Below are 20,319 nucleotides of genomic sequence, written 5' to 3' on the forward strand. Positions count from 1 at the left end.
GCTATTATGCACTCACTGGTGATCAGTTGTGACCTATTTGCACCTTACTCTGTATAATTAAATTTAGATTTTAAATATTTCTGGTTTCAAGGATACTGTCCGGGCAACTGTAAGTGTTCAAGATAATGCAAGAAAATTTAACTTAAAATGGCTGAATGAAACAGTTTTTTTCATTTATTATAGATAGTACTTGGCTTTTGTATGTTTAAAGACTGCAAGCGTGAACTCTGGTTAAAGTGGTCAGTATAGTGGTCTGTAGTAATACGTCTGGCCACTTGATGTCAGTCTTTTAACGGGCTCCTCTCCTTGAGTAGATGCTGGATATATTTCTCTTAGTGGTGGTAAGAAGGTTACACACTTTTTATTGAGAAGAGTACATGTGCTATTGCGCAGTTCAAACATGGAACCCCAATAATGTATATGTTGTGTAAATATGTGTGAATGGAACATACTTTTTCTGCTGATCCCAGTTAAATTGTAAATGGTCTTGTTTTTATATAGCGCTTTTCTACTGGTATTATTCTATTGGTACTCAAAGCGCTTTACAGACACAGTGACACATCTACCCGCTCGCTCACAATAGCACACACCATGCACTGGGAGCAGGTGCAGTTCAGTAGAGTCTCTTGCTTATGGGCACTTTGGCATGTGTTCCGAGGATTGCACCACTAATCTTTTGGTTCATGGAAAACCTACTGAGCCACAAGCAAGGACTAAATCTGAATTTGTGTTCCACATGTGAAATGTATCTTTCTTCTACATTCACTAGTCACAATGCTCACTGAGTGGAGGTTTACTGTATTTCACTCTCCCTTACACATTGAAATATAGCTGAGACTCTGGAGAAATGGTAATTAGTTTCTCCACAGGGGGTCCAGATGACAAGATGGTCTATTTGTGGCCAGACAGTTAGTGGGATAATACTTTCAGTCTGTGTTTTCATTTGTAAAAACTCTCCTGTCGGTTAGATTTTTTGATATTCAGACTCATAATCTTGGCTTTGTAGACTGACAATTGCTGTAAAATTAAAGATTAATTACGTCCAAACCAAGCATGCCAAACCAAATACGTTTCTGTTCATTTGATTGTGGGGCCCTTGCTGCCTGCCATTCGCTTTTTGCACAGTCATTGGCCAGGGTTTGGTTTGGCTTTACCTGACTCGGTTCTCATCTGATAGGTATCATTATGAAATGTAAACAATGACTTCATTTACCCGATCAGTATGAGCTTTCCATAACCACAAGTAGTTTAAATCGCCCAAACATAACTGTACACAAACCACAGGGCATGATAAATGATCACTTTTGTTGTAATGTGAGAGGACTTGTTGTCGTCCACACTACTTTCTTTTGTACTATGCATAAGATGGCTGCCAGCTTAAATTAGCCCAGGTCTAAAAAACAGTCGATCCCAACTAAATGCTGAATGTAAACTGACTATTTTTAACAAATGGATGATGAATGCATGGCTCTTTCCCAACAGTTCCTCTGAATACCTCCTGACATCCTTCTTTACATTAGACAAAAATGATGGTTGAAAGAATCCAATGCCAACTGCAAACTGCAGTTTCCGGTTTTGACCTTCCCACTCTTTGCAGTGGTCTACCAAATGCCATGCTGCTTCACACTTTGTACTAGGAGGATGGTGTTGGTTATCTGTCTCAGCACATTTAACCTGGTCCCTGGTCTTCATTAAAATATTGATTACTTAGAAAAGGAATGAAGAACAATGATCAAAATGTCAAGCTATAATGCTTATTAGATAATTTTCCCCGTGACTTTGGAAAGTTTCGAATGTACGTTGATTTCTATGTATTTCAGTCATGTGACACTGGACAGTCTCCCATACAACTTAGATAATCTTCAGCAAACATCACAAAGCAATAAAGTGATCTCCATGCCGGATTAATTATTATTAGTATCATTATTATTTTAAATGTCTGATTTGAAAGTGCAGTTTACCACTTCGCTAAGCAGAAGGGAAAATCTGAAAATCCATAATATGTCTAACTGGGCAAGTGCGGTAATCGGACCAGAGCAACAGGTGTCCAGTTTCTTGCTAAAGCCTGTTGCCCATTGTCACACATGGAAACATGTCACCATTTGGAGTGAAAAAAGAGTGCCATGCCTCCTGCTTCCAACTGGACGCACAGAGATGTCAGTTTACACTTGCCAGATGGAGTGCAAATGTTGAAAGCAGAAAGCAAATATCTATACTATACTGCAATTGCTCTACTTTGATGCAGAGTGGTGCAAATACAGTATATATTAAGTAAAAACACAAAGTTGCAGAATGACAAGTGAGTAAATGCAAATTATGACTGTACGCAAAGAAAGGAACCATAAAACATACAAGATGTGTTTGTGTTTACAAAACGTATTTAAAAGCTTACAGTTTTAACATCTCAGTGAACTGGATGTCTGAGGTGGCTACAACTCACTGGCCCATGTATGGCGGTAACAAATGTGTGTGTGTGTGTGTGTGTGCAGTGCACCGGAGTGAGTTCACCCATACACGCAAACTGTATATGTGTGTGAGTGTTTTGTGGATGCATGAGTGAAGGTCCATCCTGTGACCGGTATGTGTGACTCACTCCTATTCCAAATGTTTCCATGTTGGCGCCTCAAAAGCAAAACCATCGAATGCTGTTTCGCGTGTTCAGCGTTTAGACAGTAAGGGCCCTCCTGTGCTGCCCGCCTCAGGTCCCTGAGTCAAAGACCAACTAAAAATACAACCTTCAGGATGTTATTGCAAAACCACCAATACATGACTGGCCTGGATTATTTTTTTCTGAATCTGGCGCTTGCTCTTTTGGTCTCCTTTCCACAAACAACAAATGTGAAATTGCTCACACACTCATCAGACAGTAGTAATAATGTAGTCATGATGTCTAATAGGCATGTGATGGCTTTGATGGAAGGAAGTTAGTGGAGAATGAAATTGCTTTTGGGGGTTTATGAAGCGGATTTTTTAAAGCTTCCTTAATCAGCATTTTTATGTGTACAGTAAAGTTTTCTCATAGACTTCCAAAAACTGTGCACTCCACCTTGGCTCTACTGAGGCGTTTTTGAAGCTCCTTGTTTGGCTTTTCGAGGCCTGAGAAGTAAAATAACACATTAGCTGTTCACTTTCTTTTCCTTTTTTCTCTCTTTCATGCATTTATTTATTCCTTTTTCTTCTATCTCTCTTTTCCTCTTTTACCTACATATACTTTCTTACAGACTCAATATACACTCCCCCACACAGTACAACCACATAACCTCCTATGTTTTGCAGATGTTGTGCACCAATAGTTTGGTCCCCGTCCTGTAAGTATTTGTATTCAATAAAAAAGAACAACGGTGCAAACTGGACTTAAAATGAAATAATGAAACATAGATGTTAAATGTTGAGAGTTAAATTATGATTGGTTCATTTATACAATGTGCCAAACACTGTTCACTATTTAGCAGTGATGATAACAGTTGCTAACAAAGTTGGGAAGGTCAAAATCATGTTAATTTGTTGAGTTGTAGCAGAATTACTGACACAGACAGAGACACGGGGGTGTAAGATAATCATTCTGAAATGTTCACTGTTTGGTTCATGTTGAGACCTTTTTTGTTCTAAAGGCACTATGTCCAAACCAGTTACTGTCTTTTTAGGTTGTTGTACTCATGCTCCCGTGATCAGCTACAGCCTGCAAACAGTCTCGAGAGCTAAGAAAACACTTTGTTTTTTGTTAAATATGTACAATCTGTTAAGTGAGACAGCTCTTCTGAAGCATCTCTGCTCACACAAGCAAAGGTTTGTGAACTTAACGTTTTTATTTTATTTTATTTAGTTTATTTTCTCTTTGAGAGTCTTTCAGCATTAAAAACATGCAACATTTGAGTGCCCTACTTCTTACAGTAACAATTAAAGACAGCGACACAATTAAGTGTAACAACAAAATCACTGTAGGTTTTTGTCTAATGACTAAACGGTAAATAACTGCAAACTAAATATGTTGATTTTATCTGCCGACTCTGCAAAGAACTGAATATAGTTGAGCACGTTCTTGACATGTCATTGGGTACATGTCAAGCACATGCCAGTAAAAATATCCCAGGATAGAGAGATGGAACTCAAGGGACTGGGACTGAACAGCTGTGTACCCTTAAGAAAACTTAATCAGTGAGGCTATCTGGAAAAAAAGGCTTCAATTTGCTAGGGAGCATAAAGATTGGACTCTGGAGCAATGGAAGAAGGTCATGTGGTCTGATGAGTCCAGATTTACCCTGTTCTAGAGTGATGGGGGGATCAGGGTAAGAAGAGAGGCAGATGAAGTGATGCACCCATCATGCCTAGTGTCTACTGTACAAGCCTGTGGGGGCAGTGCTATGATCTGGGGTTGCTACAGTTGCTCAGGTCTAGGTTCAGCAACATTATGGGGCCAAAGAATGAGGTCAGCTGACTACCTGAATATACTGAATGACCAGGTTATTCCATCAATGGATTTTTTCTTCCCTGATGGCACAGCCATATTCCAAGATGACAATAACAGGATTCATCAGACTCAAACTGTGGTTCAGGGAGCATGAGACATCATTTTCACAGATGGATTGGCCACCACAGAGTCCAGACCTTAACCCCACTGAGAATCTTTGGGATGTGCTGGAGAAGGTTTTGTGCAGTGGTCAGACTCTCCCATCATTAATACAAGATCTTGATGAAAAATGAATGCAGCACTGGATGGAAATAAATCTGGTGAAATTGCAGAAGCTTAACGAAACAATGCCACAGCAAATGCGTGCTGTAATCAAAACTAAAGGCGCCAACGACATATTATAGTGTGTGACCTTTTTATTTGCTGCCGACTTTTTTTTTTTTTTTTTTTTTTGGCCAGGCAGTGTATCTGCACTGGAAAACCCAGAGTCAGCCATGGCCTATACAGTATATAAAGGTGGACACACCTCTATAAAGTCACTCACAGGTTACTGAAAAGGGGCAGTGCCTTGGCCCCAGCATTCCTCAACTTGGCTGTGCCTTAGTCTCTCTATCAACTGGACTAAGCTGAGGTGGGCAGGTTATTTTTAGGCAGACAGATTTCTAGTGACCTGCACGTGGCTTTTACTCAGTCTACGGCGAGCTAGTAAAGTCTTGCATTTTAACATGGAGGTCTACAAGGACTGGAATATGGAGCAAGCTTCAAGTGGCTATTGCAGTTGTGGCAGAGGTTGCTTCGTATCCTATCCTATCCTATCCTATCCTATCCTATCCTATCCTATCCTGTATAAATCCAAACAAAAGAAGTGTGCACGTGCCAGAATGCGATATGCATTAATCGCTTGGTAAAATAAGACCACAGTGAATATGAGATGGTTGTTTTTATCTTCACAGAACACATTTGAACACCAAAACAAATCAGGTTGTTGATAAAAGACAGTGTGTTTATCACTGGGAAAATTCTTGTTTGTATTTAAGGCAGACTGGGCTGTCTTCCACATCCAGAAGTGTTTTATGGCAGCACTGATGGCTCCAGAGAGAAGGAGTGGCGTACTCCATCTAAAGCTTCCAGATATATGGGCATCCTACAGCCATATAGCATGTAAAATTACTTGTAAAAACTAATTTTAAAAACAATAAAATAAAATTCTTTTCACTGAATAGCTGTTTGATGTGTCACTGCTCCTCAGTCTCATCATCAATCCAGGAGCCCCAATCCCTGCTCCAGTCCCGCCCCTCTCCCCACTCTCCTCCAACGAATCACCATATCCCAGACCCCTGTAACAGATGGCTGCATAGGTCACCAGGGTTTAGCTAGGGTGGGGAGGGGTTTGGCTGAGGTTAGGCTAGGGCACGGGGGTGTTTGTGACTGTTGTGACATGGCCTGTCTGCCTGTCACACTGCAGGTGGATGAGTAGCATGTGGCCATGTGGCCTCCAGTGCCCTACTCCCCCTGTTCTCCTCCAAAGGCAGGGCTTTGATTCAAGGTCAAGAAGCCAGAATGGAGGGATTCAGTGGTCATCCCAGACCACTTGCTTTATTCATTTGTTGTTTGGAATTGCATGTATTTTGAGGTGACGGTTAGGTCATCTTTTACAAAACAATTTTCTTTCTACATGAACTGCAGTTTTGTAACTTTAAATATTTTTTTATATCTACTTTAACCCTCAGATGCTTCAGATGCTACCATGTTCTCTTCTATTTCAGATGTCTGAAATTGTAAAAGTCTTAGCTACATCTTAAAATGATGTATAGTTTTCCCCAGCAACCTAGCTTTTTGAATAAGTTAATAGAGGGAAATGTAATTTCCAGTTTAACCTCATGATGGTATTGTTGTCTCGATATTACAATGGCCAAATCTACTGATAGAAAGATTTGCAAACGTTGATACAAAGGTTACAGATTAAACAGTCAAAAGACATCCAGTTACATCCAAGAGAAGTTAGTACCGATTAGGGAATCTCATTTAGTTTTCCTCAATCCTGCTCCTGTAAGCATAAAAGTAGTTTCTGAACCCAAACTGCCAACATGGGAATCCAGAAAATCTCACAAATGCTCACTATCCTGGAAAACAGAGGCCTTCAGTTGCTGTGGCGACAGTTGGAGAAAAAGTAAAGAGATGTCACGACTTCTAAAACCAGATGGATGTTCAAAGACCCATTAGTTCATCCAAAATCAACACTGCTTCTGCTTAAAGAAAAAAAAAAAAAAAGAAAAAACTGCGTGAGATGCTTCATCTATCTGTCTATGCTTGACCACGAAACAGTTCCACACAACAACCACTAACATGTGACAGTGATTAGTACTTGCTTTACAGACTAATTTGGATTTGATCGGAGTCACTCTGTAAGAAGTTACTGGAAGCTTTATTCAATACAAGCCATGAAATATCACTCTGCACTCATAAATATGAATATGAATATCTTCTCTTTGCCATTAATTAAGTTGATTTCTGTGGTTTCAACTGTAATGTCTCAAAAATCATGAGGTGGATTTCCATGAAGTGTAGTACACTTGTTCTGAGCAGGATGGATAGGTTTAGGGTTCCTTTTCATCAATTACCATGATCAGGTCTAACTTTTACTGTACTGTATAGCCTTCTGTTAAGCAATTAACAGATTTTTTAAGAAGAAAATGCAAATAAACTTTGGGGGCAAGATTTTAGTGTGCAAACAAAATCCTTTCTGGCTGCAGGCCATATCAGGTGACTATATGACAGAAGTTTTAGACAGGGGGATAAAGGCCAGCAATGATTCACAGAAAAGGAAGCAGGGAGCAGTAGGACAACACACATTCAAAGAGCTGTAATACCACACTCGACACTATTGTGAAAACAGGTAGAGCTGTCCAGTGCTTGCAGCAAAAGGGTGATATGTACTGCATAATTCCAAGCAGCAATGTGTGATATGTTCTCAGTACCATAAAAAGCCCTTTAAGTTCATTTTTCCAATGGTAGTTTCTTAGGTTCATGCACTAGGAGCTTTCGGTCAGGCTTGGCCCAAATAAAGTAGCCTGCATTGTATTACTCTCCGGATTAGCACAACACGATTGCACGATTGACTATTATACGCTCTATGTTCAAGACCAGTGGTGATTAGTAATTGCAAAAAAGGTCAGTCCAAGCCTGTAACTGTACCATTTCTCACTAAACATGAGTAGACGTTTGTAGCGTTGGCGCCAAAACACCCTAGCTTCTCAATGCCGATTTCGTGACTCACAGTGCAAATTCCTCCACTACACTCAGAGGTGAGGAGAGGAAAATTCACGAAAAGGTGAAAAAGCGAAGGAGCGAGAGAAGGACATATCCGTTTCAGAGCCGGAAAGCAAACACTCGGCCTCTCATCTTGCCTACAAAGCGTCTAGACCTGTGTCCCAGCCTACTTGTCCTGGCGTCCTCTGTAGCTCTCCCTTCAGTCTGTCAATCATGCCAACATACCATTCGCCCTTCCCTGTTCTCCAAATCATTATATGCCTATTACCATGAGACTGATCATAGGTTTTCATTGCCACAGTTTTTCCACTGTCAGGCCATGCCACTGATACTGTTTAAGCCCAAACCTGGAGAACTTCCTGACTTTACACAAAAGAATGTAATGTCTGGGTCTGTAATTTTCATACTATCACACGAATAAGACTGACATTCTTTACATACACACAGCATACTTAAGTTAGACATATTACATATAATCATGTTATATGTAGTTATTTATGTGTTAACCTTCATGGTATAGAGGAATAAAAATCACAATGAGCCCCCTGGGATTTCTGGTGATTCACTGGCTAAGCTGCTAAAATAAACAGGCATTACAGCAAAAAATGAAAACAATGAAGCCCTACAGTGACTGACACGACATCGCTTTCTGTGCATGTGTGTGTGCTTCTGCTCACATATGTACGTCACTGATATCTCTGGGAAAGTGTTCTCTCGCTCCAGCCGGATCTTCGCTGGCAGATGCATTTGCCTGGTGGGACTGTCGGGATGTGAGTGTCTGCGTGGAAGGAGTGGGCTGTAATCGTGGCAACTGTAAACAGTCACTGGTATTGAGTTCTTCCTTATTCCCGCTTTCGCTGACAACTTCCTGTGTTTGTTGTGTGCCAGTGCATTTGTCTGTCTTTGTCTGTCACCGCCTGTGAGTAAAGTCCAGATATTTCTCCTAACAATACTGCCTTGCACATGGGCATCTGTGACAATAAGACAATCAGTCTTATTGCTGCTGCCAATAGATAATACGTTATCTGCTAACTTTCCTAACCATGTTCAGTGTTGCTGAAATTCATGCAATCATCACATAATAAGAAAACCCTCCACATATAATGTAGTATAAGGTTCAATAGCTGCTTGCAACACCTGTTCTTATGACAGTTCCTATCGTAAGTCATATGGGAAAGGAGTCTGCCACTCACAGTGGAAGTTAGCATCATTGTCACATTTGCACTTACGCTGTGGGAGAGGAGACCCTGACATGAACCCAAACCACTTGCTGGCTTGGCTTTTGGCTCCCACCGCAGTAAAACAACAACTGATCCTGTGAGTGTTTCATTACGTTAACAAGCTCTATGTCTTTCCTTTCTCTCACATGTTTCTCCTTACTTAAAAATCCTGAGATTTTCCATAAAAATCCACAGATTAAACCTCAGCCTGTGGTATTAAGTACTTTATGTTTAATACTGCACCACACCATCCAAATATGACACGAACTGTCCAGTTTAAAGGCTGATGTCTTCTCCAAGTGACATTCCATAAAATTTGAAGTCAGCCCCAAAACAAAAACACTCAATAAAGAATGTGAATAAAGGATATATGAAGATTGTCTAAAACTTCAGTCCGTTGAAAAAACAAACAAACAAGATTTTTTTCAAAGCGTATGACTCAGAAAAGAAACTAAAACCACCAACAAACAAACTTGGTGTAGCCAGACTCAGTAGTTGGTGATTGTCTTGCATTTTTATATCGCTTTTCATTTATACAAGCACACACACATTCACACATCAGTGCCAAGCAGTGGGAACAACTCATGGTTCAGTGTCTTGCTCAAGGACACTTTGTGGCCCACGTACCGGGGATTGAACTACTCACCCGCCACATTGTTTGTGCCATTTGACATTAAGCTATTAAGGTATTCTCGTCTCATCATGTCTTAATAACTGTTAACTGTTTGTCCTTGAGAGTTTTTTGCTGTTAATATCTTTTACACTTGGCAGCCATTTTGTTGTAAACAAATTCAACTCCAAGCCGCTCCAATGATTTGTATGACTACTCCCTTTTCCAGTTCTGTCCATCAACACGTAAAAGCCCAAACGATTTGAGTGGCCCAGCAAAGATCTGCCTGGCCATAATCATTTCCCAGGGGAGACGTTCCACACTGTCTTTCAACCACAAAAAGATTGTAATGGTGTAATTTGGTTTGGTTTCTTAGGCTACTGGCAGACTGTATCGAATCACAGGACAGCCTAGCCCAATTGCACAAGGATAGTAAATGGGATAAATCATTTGGACAAGGATGGTTGCAATTAAAGTTAGTCTTTGTTGACTGTTAGGAATAAAGTGGAAAATCACTCTAGATGACAAAACATTTCTAAAATATCTCTATCTTGTACACACTATGAAGAACGTGGGTGCTTCTGATGATTTTACACTATTCCCAAGATCAACAGTTGGTGGCGGTAACATGCCAAGAAAAGCAGAGGACCATTGTTAGCAAGCCAATACAGATGTTAGCAGTAAGTTTCAAATTATCCAAAAAAGGTGGTAGGTGGCAGTAAGCAGTTGAAGTCCAATCAGAGTTACGATGGGTGGAGCCAGCAGACAGCCTAATCAAGCTCCTGTTGTCCACATGAGGTCACGACACAACGCCCCATCTGCTCCCTGACCTTGACCCCTGATTCAAATCACCCTCAGCTGTGTGTATGTGAGCGTGTTGATTTATACACGTGTGATACTGGTGCTGCTATGCTACCCCCAGGGCTCAAGGGTCAGAGGGTTGAGAAGTGCGGCCGAGGAGATGGGAGAGAAGGAGAGGTGAAGGCCTTTGACCTCTCTCCATTTCTGTGGACTCAGTGTCAAAACCACAGCTGCAACATTCAGCAGGTGTGCCGACTCATTTTCAGCTCAGAGCTGCAGTTCTAAAGGCTACAGAGGTACTGAGCACGTGGAATATGAGGCCCCGTTTACTCCAAGACACTGGAGGATGATAAGGCTACTTCAGATTAAAATAAACAACTAACTCTGTTTTTCATTAACTTCACTTGTATGGATTTAATCACTTAACAGGATCGTTACATATTATTATGTAAACATGTAAAAACTAACTTTTGTAGCTCAAATAAACTCCATTATACATAGGATACAGTTTGCAGTGACGAACAAAAATGCATAGATGTGATATCCCCACTGTGGAGCTTAATCTGACATTTATACTCCACAGCATCTGAACACAACATGTGGCTCCAATAGTGGATGGGCCCAATTTGTACAAATAAGTATGCCTCTTGACCGCTAAGTAACTTTGGAAAAGAACCAAAGTCACACACACATGCACATACTACATGCCACATAGAAAGAAAAAGGAGAAAAAAGTTAGAAAAACAGATCTTAACTTCTGCAGGCATTTAAGCTGTGATCAGATTGGGTTTCAGTCTGAGAGAATGACCCAATAACTGGAACTGTGTCCAGGAAACACAGAGGCATCAGCCGCACAACACCCATAATTAAAAGAATTGCTCATATTGATGCATGTACTGAAGCATCCAGAGTGCTATACTGGCAGATGGTGGGGGCAGTCCACCCTGATGAAGACTAGAAGGAAACTTCCCCAAAAAGTGAAACGTGTGTGTGTGTGTGCATGTGTGTATGTTCGTGCTTTCAAGTCTTCAAGCTTGACAGTACGTGCCAATAAACTTTTTACATGGAAAAGTGGCCCACACATACATCAGCAGAAACCTGCCTTTGCCGTGCTGTGTGTGTTCACTTGTAGCAGATGGGCATGCAGTGTGCCAAGCCTCGCTAGGGGCCTGTGCCGTGACCAGAGTTGTAGTCGGGCTCCGGGCTACAGCCTTAAGCATAGCAGCCTGGCAGGCAGCACTGGCTCTTGGCTGACCTCTGCCTCCACCAGGCCGCCCTCACTCACTCACCTCATTAGCTTGACAGGAGCGACCAAACAAATTGAGGGCATCACGGAGCTCACAGAACTTCCATGGGAACATTTAACCCCCCCCCGCCCCCTCTTTCTTTCTTTCAGGCATTTTGGTGTATGTGCTCTACACAAATACACACCCACATGTAAACACTGACTTCTACTTAAGTGGGTGTCAGAGTTTGTGTTTGAACAAGCAAGCACGTCTCTCCATGAAATGCACATGTAGGGACATAGACTCATAAGTCTAACTGTACTCAGGTTTGTAAGTTAAGTCAGGTAGAGTATGAGATAATTCTTAATTTGAACCCCACCTTGAAAGTCTCCCCCAAACAAAATCAACTTTCCTTGCGATGTCCTTGTTATTTATGTAAAGCAAAAACGAGTGCAATCACAAGCATGGCAACCAGCCCTGGCAGATTTCTAAACCAGTGAAATAGTCCTTAATATTGCTGTGAAATATTATCATCGCACATGTGAAACAATGCCAGAATGGGCGCTGACCAACAGAAATAAATCTAGTGTGTTGGTTCTCATGTAACGGGGGATGCGAAACAATGGTGTGATTTATTACATGTAACACAATTTTAGGGCCTGGTTGTGATATGCACTTGTGTGGATTTCATACATTCGGCTTTGAGATCAAAGTGTAACCTCCCTCATGTACATGACACACCATGCAGCTGTCAAAAACACATTTCGACAATTGTGGCAGATGGCAGAGGTTCGTCTGTGGTTATGGGCAAGCAAAAGACACACGAGTGAATGTAACTGCAACATTTTGGCACTCTTTATCTATTCTCAAGTCAACTGATGACACAAATATCCCAACGCGTGCACACAAATAGAAACCAAAGACAATACTATCACTGAGTTATATTCAGGTTGTCCATAATTTATATCTGCTTAACATTAACCTTCCATAAGGCACTGATTTTAAGGCAAATTCCTGGCTGAACATGTTATATTAAAACACCCTGTCCTTGGAGCTTGCCATTAGTGGAGAAGTTGGTTATGCTGCAGAAGTACACTGCGAAGTTCCCAGAGATGGTTACGTCTTTTTTCCACATGAAAACTGGGCAATATAGGAAATCAAGTGTAACTGCCATGAATCCTTGTTGACCACAGTCACAGCCACAGCCACAGGTTGAGCCTCACTTTCTCAAAGTCTGTTACCATGTAACAGTCTTCGAGAAAGTTGGATTCACTGGTACTGCACACAGTCAGCTTGGCAGAGCTCAGTCCTTTACCGGAAGTTTTGATCCAAGCCATCAAGCAACAGGCCAGGCAGTGGGTGGCACAAAACCTGGGCCAGAGCTGCTGGTGAGTCTGGTAAGTCACAGGTGGTGTAAAGAGGTGTCAAAGCAAGGAGGGAGGAGGAAAGTTGGATATGCTCAGATACTAGAGCCTAGAGAGGGAAGAGCAAGAGGTGATGGAAGAGGAGGGTTTTAACACACATTTGCTACTGAAAGACCCTTTGCGTACTGACTATACTTTTCAAACTTCTTTTGAATTAAATTGATAAATTATTTGCAATGTCCGTTCTCCATTTTTACCTAAGAGTGACATTGCATGTATTATTTTGATCACCTTGCTTGCACATAGACTGTAGTGTTCTTTCTCACCACTGTCATCTACACCCAAAGTACCATTGTAAGTAGATGTGAAATGGTTTCTAAATTTAAAAAGCGTTTGCTGCAGACCAACATCAGTCTAAAGGGAAATATTTTTCTCACAAACTGGAGAAGAAACCAGAAAAGCCAGTCACTGGACCTATCAAGTGGCTGGAAGCATTATTTGTGCATTTATTTTGCTTTGGGTATTTCTGCCACCTGGTGATAAGAAATTGAAAACTGCACTAGAACAGCAGGGCCTTTTTAATTAACTGTAATTTTAATAATTGTTAGGTGTAATTGTTGAATCAAGCAAACTTGACAATTTATTAGTTCTTGTCGTGTCTCAAGTGTTTCTCATGTACTGGACTGTCTGTGCACCAGCTGTAATTACCTTAAACCTAGATGTTTTGTTGTTTGAAAATGAACAACAGTATGTTCAAAGTTTACGTACCATGGTCTTCACTTTTAGTGTGACATACTGTTAGCGTGAGTGGTTTGTCATGCATTTTTTATCTTGCGTCTTTACATTTGATCTGAGTTGTAAACCGGTTGTGCAAAACCTGGAAAAATAAAGCTTAATTTGAATGAACAGGGTGGGGACGCTTAAGAAAAACAATAAGAAAAATAAAAGTGATTGGTCTTCGTTGTTGGATTTCACCAGATGTGTTGTGAGACGGCGGGTCAAGGTTGGGGGCCAAAGCACAAACATACTTCAGAACTCAGTTTTGATATATGGTCAGTCAATGTAATGGCTCTACAAGAGAGAAAAGAACACAGATCGCATGACTCAGAAAGAACACAGTTGTGGCCTGTTAGGAAATACAATTCTGATATGTTTGTTCCGCATGGTGAGAAATTATTTAAGTAAAGAAGGAGATGGAACGGGACTCAGGGAAACAAAGAATTGGGGAAATTCAACCAATTTCTATGACATCACGACATTTCAACATTACCTCATGTAAGACACTGAGGTGATGAGAATTTCCTGTTGCTTTGAATAATGACTAATGTTGTTCAGATGAAATTGTGTCTATGGAAAAGGACTGTCTAAAACATAAGGTAAGTAGATAAAGCTTTGAGTCTAGATTGACTTCAGAAAGGGGGAAATTAGATTAGGAACTAATGACCACCTGCCAAAGATATGAATAAATAAATAAGCTATTTCATTAGTTATGGAAACGCACTAGACACAGAATCTCAGATCAATACTACCATACAGGAGGCTTTTATAAAGCTGTATACTGACACACAGGATACCAGAATCCATGTCTGTCTTAGTTGACCTGTCCCTTTTTCTGCCTTAACAACTCAAGTTACTGTCTCACATGCTTCCTTTTTACAGATCGGCCGCTCGCGTCCAGTGTTGACAGGCACCCACACATGACCATGTAAACACGTGCTGCGTGTTTTTAGGCCTGCTGATGTTGCTGCTGTTGATCTGCACTAAATCATTTCAATGCATGCAATGGGCGTACTATGGCAGCCTAAACCGTGGCACATAAATGTATTTTTAGCTTGCGGTCTCACTAGCTCCACACAGACCGTACTCCTGACCATCTTCCTGATAAAAAGACATGAAATATGATGTGTCCCTAATGTGAAACATATTCTCAGGGCATGCAGAGAAAAAGGTCCTCTCCCAGCCCCACGTCTCCTGCACGCTCGATACTTGAAGAGCAAAAACATCTTCCATTCCATAATGAGCAGGCTCATCTGTTGGTGCTGTGAAACATGGATCTTCAGTGAACTTCCCCGAGTGAATCTATGGTTCAATCATCAGGCCGCAGAGTATTTATTAAGCCACATCTGGGATTGCCATTATAGGACTGAAGCACTGGCAAAAGGCAAAGGGAAGGAAATGGGAGTGAGTGGCGGGGAAAGTACATGAGTGAACAACGAGGAGTAAAGAGACAATATAGAAGGAAATATAAATTCTAAAGATTATGTTTGTGCGTCAGACTACCATGTTAGTGTAGGCAGTAAGAACGCCTGCTGATAATTTATTCTTTATTTTTATTCATGCAGTAATTTTTGATTTCAGGTTGAACCGGGCCTCATTTGACTGCATTTTTCAGCAGTTCTTTCAACAAAACTGAAACCTCAGGGTGGTTTTAACTACTGTATGAACACATGGCACAGACAAAAATGTTCTAGATCTTAGACATCTGGTCATATCATACAAAGTAAAGGACAGTGTTTAAGTCATAGCCATGACCGTCACAGCACCAAAACAGTCGAGAAGCAGCAGTGTTCACAGCTGCAGAGGTCAGAAATTTAAGCCACTGAAGCCACAGATAAAGAAATCTATCCTTGGAATCTGTTGTTGCTGCATGGCTAGCTGTCTCTTTTTCATTCCTTTTGTGTGTGTGTGTGTGTGTGTCCTGTTCTTTTATCTGTTGCCTGGAATCACATGAAAGGTGCACACAAGAAGTCCAGCTTCCTCTGATGGGTGAGGTCCAAGGACCCACAGAGCATATGAAAGGACAGCAGAGGAAAAGACTAAATCAGCTACAGAGGTTGTAATGTATTAATTTCCAGACAAAGCTAGAGGTCTGGGATGATGCTTCAAACCCAAAGATCAGCAAAGAAGGTTGATTTTAAAGTGACCCAAAAAGCAGACGGATCGGATAGTGACAATGAAATTAATTGAACAAAAGGTGGTACTCTAAAGCAGAGATTCAGATCTATTGTGTTTTAGTTTTATGTTTCTAGGTTTTCAAAAGATTCAAGACTGATGATGGGAAAAAAAATACACAGTACTTTTTCCACTGGCAGCAGCCTATTACTTGTTCTTGTTTCCGTTGATGTGGTTGAGTGCAGTGGAGGATTGGTGCCAGCTTCTCATGTGTTGGAAGTCTGTAATGGTGTCCGGCTTGCTTGTGACCTAGACTCATTCTTTATGGTGTATTAGTTGCATGGCAGGAGGTGACTACTTGGCTTTGTCTCGCTAAACCTATAGAAACAGCCAGAGGGGGAAGTTCTCAGACAGTAGAATGAGGAAGAAGCACTGTTGCCACTGTTGTTGTATGAGCACAGTCACAGCCCTCTAGCTTGGTGTTCCACATGACGACTTGGGTCATGTTGTCAGATTTCTTTAATTTTCCCAAGTCAGGATATTTTATTTAAAGCAAACATTACCATGTAAATCAAAATGCCAAACCTCTTGCAAAACCTTATGACAAGCCTGATGCAGTTAGTCTTAAGAAATAAAACATTCTGTCTTTTAAACCGTTTAAACCTGCCTGTCCTCTTTCCCTAATAAATGGGGCTCCAACGACCCATTACCAGTCAGAGGCTCCAGTCTCAAGGTGTGAACAGGGGTGAAAGTTCTTGAGTAAAGAAGTTAAGACCATATTGTGAATTGATGGCAGATTATAGCTATTTTAGGCTTGTAGGTACAGCCTGTGCTCATTGCTGAAGGGTTCTGATGATCCCCAGTTTGTGCTCTAGATGGACAGCAGTACTTCAAGTACCTAGAGGCGGATTGTATCATCAAGTAGCTTGTTGAAATGTAAGAACTTGTTCCTATACTTCCTCGGTAGTTGCAGTTCATGATCCGTTACTGTAAAGTAAAACAGTTAATCACACCAGTTGTAGTCCTTGGCAAGGGGAAGTTTTCCTGTTTCAGGGTTTTGTGTAATTTAAACAAAAGACAAAAGTAGAAGTGTATTTTTAAATTAGTAATGGACTAATTGCAGCACCAGTTAAGTTTTTTTCCCCCATCTATGTGTTCTATACCTTCTCTGTATTCTAAAAAAAAATCCCTTTGAAATCAGAGTGATGTCATCAAATGAGATCAGACTGATAAATAAAAATGACCATCATTACGTTTGTGTTTATAGCAGTTCAGGTTAGAGGAGACTTTATTCCGGTGTGGTCATTCAGCGGTCAGACAAATACTGTAATGATGCCAGTGCAAACAAACGTAACAGACTACTAGAGAATAAAGTAATGAGCATTCTAAGGGGTGCTACTATTTAATCTTAAAAATATTATAGGTTATATTTCTGACTTTACAACATAAAAAATAACAGATGGGGGGGCAGAAATGTAATAATAATTAAATAATGTAAAATACAGCTTATTTTGATTTAAAATGAAATTCAGTGGCAAGCAGCCTGCAGGTTCACCAGATCTGTCTCCCACTAACTGTTTCATTAATTGTCTTTATCTAGCTCAAATCTGAGTAACTCTTCTGAGAATCTTATGCTTACTCACGTTGTAATTCCTTTTTAGATGCAGGTAGCTAGAAAACATAATCATCTCTGAACTGTTATGTTTTGGACATTGCTTTGGAAAAAGTGATTCTTCTACTGTAAACTGCAAATAGAGAGCTGGACATAAACACTGCCCCAACACACTTCCACTCATCCTCCCACTTCGTCCTCATCCAGCAACAGAGCCCGAGCCAGAATTTGATTTTGTGTGACTAATAGTGGTTGTTCTTTCGCACAGCTGGAAATACAAACGTGCCATATTACTATGATGTGATGAGGAAAAGTGTTTTGCTTTTCATGGCTGTTCAGTATGGACAAGACTGAGAAATTGGATTATGATTGTGATAGAGATAATAGGTCTAATATGTGTGGCATCAAGAAAACTATGGGGAGTTTATGAGTTTGCTATGCGCACGAACAGACCTTCTCCCACAGCTGTAAGACCAGAAATTATAATAATAAGAGATGTAGTCATTCATTCATTCATTCATTCCTTCATTTGCGGGAGGCTGGAGCCTATCCCAGCTGTCATTGGGCGAGACAGGACAGGACAGGTCATTGGCCGGACAGGTCTCCAGTCTATTACAGGGCTAACACAGAGAGACAGACAACCACACTCACCAAGAACTGCCCAAGAATCCCCAATGAACCTAACAAGCTTGTCTTCGGACAGTGGGAGGAAGCTGGAGTACCTGGAGAGAACCCACTCAGAGACAGGGAGAACATGCAAACTTGCATAAGTGATTTTTTTTTTTTGATAAAATTGCCCAAAACTGCAGATCCATCTTCACAGATATGATGATTTGATGTTTTAGGATAATCAAATAATTTATGATTGACAAACATTTAATCGAATGGAAGTGGTGATGTGCCAGTTGAGGACAAACTGCTTTCACAGCATGGCTAAATGGAAAAAATTTAGAAACTGATTGACAACCCACTTTTACTGCAGGGGAACAGATCATGAGGAGACAGATCTTCCTTACTGAATCTTTGCCTAAGCTTCATATTGTCAAATATAGTTTCTTCGTACACATGATGAATCACTTAAAAATACTCGTGGGTGAATTCAGATTCGGTTCTATCTGGTAGTGCATTTAGGGGAAAGCTATGAAACACACCACTAAGCCTAAAACTGACTTGGATAGACACTCACATTGGCTTATTGCCCAGTCTAACCCCAGACTATATGCCATGACATGGTATTTTTCTGAGGTTTTGCAAAACCACGCCAGTAATTTGACTTCATCATGCACACACAAGAGAATGTGTGAACAAAACAACAATTCTTATGTTCATTTCAGCAAGTGTAATACATGTTTTGGCAAGCAGAGAGACTTTGAACAATCAGGTCAGTAACACATGACTCTGAACCATAAGGGCCCTGTATAGGGTTTTCATTCTTGCCTTCAGTCAGGTTTACACTAACACTGATGCTTCCTAGTATGCTGGTACCTTCATTCAACATGGCAACCTAAATATACTGAGACAATATTTACACAAGCGTTTATCTACTGATTCTCATACTGATTACAGTGCAGTTTGGAGTTTTTTGTAATTTTAGTTTTGATTTAAGTCTAAGAAAATGGTTCACTAGAAGTCTGGCAGATGCTAAACAGTATTCTTCTTTTGTCTGTTAAGATAGTATTCACTTGAGATATGTGGGTGGATGATGGACACGTACACTTTAGGTTATAGCATGCTTCTATAAAAACCTAGCAAGAAAGAACACATGGGAACAAAGTGTATTTCACTTTGAATCACCAGGCGTGTAGAGTCCCCACACTTCAAGCTGGTTTTACGGTGAAGCCAATGAAGTGCCAAAGACAGCGCTGTTGAAAGAAAGTAAGCCTGACAGGATGGTCCTCTGCAGGAGCCATGCAGTCCTGATCCTTGGGACAATCCAAAGCTCTGCTAAACAAGCAATGGACGGCCAGTAGACCATGTCTGAGTTTGAGGAAGAGATGTTCTGAGAGAGCCCATCACAAAAGGTCAAGATCAATGGGATAATCACTCAGCTTGAACTCAGAAAAACTCATGTTGTCTTTGCTGATCTCCAATTATTTTGTCATCATTGCATTGCATTAGAAGTAACCATAGACAAGGGGCCAAGATTTAATACTGCTTCCTTCGGTGCGGAATATGTGCAGCAACCATCAGCGAAATAACTGCCAGGGACAGTAATCCCCATGTGTTGAAATTAAAGCAGACAGTTCTAAGTTTTTAATAACTCTGGGGCACAAAGTTAACATTAATGGAAGGTAATTGAAATGAGCCAGCTTAAAGCCCCCCTTGGTGGTACTTGGAAGAAAAGGAGTAATTAATTTAGGTCTTGGCGGAAGCTGTGACGGGTGCTAACCTTTTGAAATAGAAATAAAAAATGGGCCCACATCATAATGAGAAATTGATTAGATTGTATAAAAGTTGGTCTGTGTAGAATGCTGAGAACCACCAACAGCAGTTTGGTGAGCTTATAATAAGTTTTATTATGTTTTCACGCAGATGTTTGCCTAGTTACAGAAAGCAAGCATATTTTTATTGCAAAGGCTTTAAAAATTGACTGACTTGTGATTTCCCAATCTCACATGTGGATTTAGTGAAAACAATAAAAATAAATTAATAAATCAAAGCATATAAAGAGTTAGAGGAAGACTGATTCATCTTTCCATGTGAAATGCGGTGTTACAGCATTTCACCTGCAATATTATTTTTTAAAACATAAACTTCACCAGTTAAGATGTGACAGACAAAACATATAAACCTTAATTAAATTGCAATGTGTTATATATACTGTATCAAACAACCCACAAGTGTAAATCTACTAAATTAAAGTACTGATATAATGTAAATGGCTCTTTTCAGTAATTAGTACTTTTCATTTTGATC

This window comes from Chelon labrosus, assembly GCF_963514085.1.
Source record: "Chelon labrosus genome assembly, chromosome: 5".
Lineage (NCBI taxonomy): Eukaryota > Metazoa > Chordata > Actinopteri > Mugiliformes > Mugilidae > Chelon > Chelon labrosus.